Consider the following 1,976-nt stretch of genomic DNA (forward strand, 5'->3'; position numbering starts at 1 on the left):
CTGAATAAACACATAAACTAATGAATACATGTAGAATATATGTTTTTACTTTAAAAATCTACTGAAACTCTTTAAGGAGGGCATACAGTGTCCAATCGACTTCTTGGGAAATCTAAAATCCAGGACAGGGGCTCCAGGTGGGGCCTCCGACCGGCTGCCCCTTTAACTGCCGGCTCGCTGCCCAGACGGCCACGGCCTCTCGCAGCACCGCAGGGGACAGAGGTCAGTCAGGTCTGCCTGACATTCATCAGCCAGGCTCTGGACACCTGATCTCAGCCCAGCTCTGCCCACCTTGCTGTGTGATCTCGGCTCCCTCCCGCCCGGGCCACAGCCATGGCCATAGCGGTGGCCCAGAAGCTCACCACCTCCCGTCCAGTTTGCGGCAGGACCACCAGAAGCCTCAGCCGCCTGTGCAGCCAGAGCCCGTGCTCACAGCGGACCGAGCGGAAGTGCCGCCCCTCTTCTGGAAGCGCCGCCCCTCTGTGGGCCACCGGCGGCTGCGTTGTGCCTGGTGCACCTATTCCCGCGCGCCGTTCCAGCGGCACAACGAGGCGGTGACGTCTGGACCCACCTGCTGGCGGCCCTTGTGCTGCTGCTGCGGCGGGCCATCTTTGTGGGGACCGTGGACTTCCGGGGAGACGCGCACGCCCTGCCTCTCCTTATCAGTGTCGGAGCCTCCTTCACCTGCCTCTCCCCCGGTGCCTTGGCTCACCTCCCGCAGGCCCAGTCCGAGTTCTGGCATTACCGCTGCTTCTTCCTGGGCCGTGTGGGTGGGGCTGTGTCCCAGTGTGGCAGCGCCCTAGCACGCTTCTGCTCTGCCACTGAGCCCGCCCAGCACGCCCCAGTGCAGGCCACTTCCTGCCCGGGGCTGCCTTTCTTCCTGGCCTTCCTAACAGGCACATACAGAAGCCCGAGGTGCCCTCGGCGCCGGCCTGCGCGCTGGACATCAGCCCTGTGGCGCGCCGCACCCTCGTGTCCTCCAGCCCTGCCGCGGACGACCCGGCTCTTCTCACCACAAATGCCAGGTGGCCTTTTTTCTGCTGGCTGCCGCTTCCTTCTCGGCCTTTATGCCTGAGTGCTGCCTCCCTGGCAGCTGCCGCATCCTTGGGCGGGGCCCCCAGCTCTCCCGTGTCTTCTTGGTTCTGTGCACACTGGCTCAGCTGGAGGCCGTGGTGCTGGACTACGAGGCCCGGCGGCCCACCTTTGAGCCTCTGCACTCCCGCTGGCCCCACAGCTTCTCTGGCCTCTTCTTGCTCACTGCAGGCAGCAGCATCCTCACGGCGTTTCCCCTGAGCCAGCTGGTACAGCGCAAACTTGATCTGGATCAGAAGACCCAGTGAAGGCAGCTGGCAGCTGGTAGGGAGGGAGGTAGAGTGGGGGCCCAGGGTCTGGGCGTGGCTCCAGATGGGAACAAGTGCTAGTAAAGTTGTGTCTGGCCGGTGGTGACTCTCTGTGCGTGCCTCAGCTGCCAGAGGCGGCACTGGCCAGTCCTTGGACTTGAGGGTTGGCTGGAGCCACTGGGTGCACTTCTGGGCCTGCTCCAGCTCCCTGCCCTGGGAGGGGGAAGAGAGAGATGTGAGCTACTCTGGTTTGCCTCCCCTCACTGCATCTCACTAGGAGTGAGGGTGGGGGATTGGCTGGGGCCGAGACCTTGGTTTGGTGCTTCTGGATTATCTGGGAGGGGGCGCAGTTGGGGTTTAGGTCAGAGTCAGATCTGAGCTGAGAGACAGGGGAGGCATCAGCAGCCCGTCTCTACCCAGGTTTCACTGGCGCACAGGGAAAGGACAGGCCCCAGATGTGTGCAGAACCTCGCCGTTCCTTGAACCGCAGCCTGGAGATTTGGAGCTCCAGAGAGCCCCCTAAGGTAGAATATTGTGCCAGGTAGAAACGGATCCCATCCAGTACTTCTTCAGTCACTGTCCCAGACAGTGAGCCCCAGCCCTCCTGGCTCTGGCTTCTATGTCCCACACATTCTG

At 62.4% G+C, this 1,976-nt stretch overlaps 1 pseudogene; it reads left to right on the plus strand.

Moving 5' to 3' along the window:
• Positions 1 to 333: 333 nt before the first annotated feature.
• On the plus strand, positions 334 to 1,340 carry LOC105100879 (membrane progestin receptor alpha-like; annotated as a pseudogene).
• The last annotated feature ends 636 nt before the right edge of the window (positions 1,341 to 1,976 follow it).

Source organism: Camelus dromedarius, chromosome 36 (assembly GCF_036321535.1).
Source record: "Camelus dromedarius isolate mCamDro1 chromosome 36, mCamDro1.pat, whole genome shotgun sequence".
NCBI classification, from domain to species: domain Eukaryota; kingdom Metazoa; phylum Chordata; class Mammalia; order Artiodactyla; family Camelidae; genus Camelus; species Camelus dromedarius.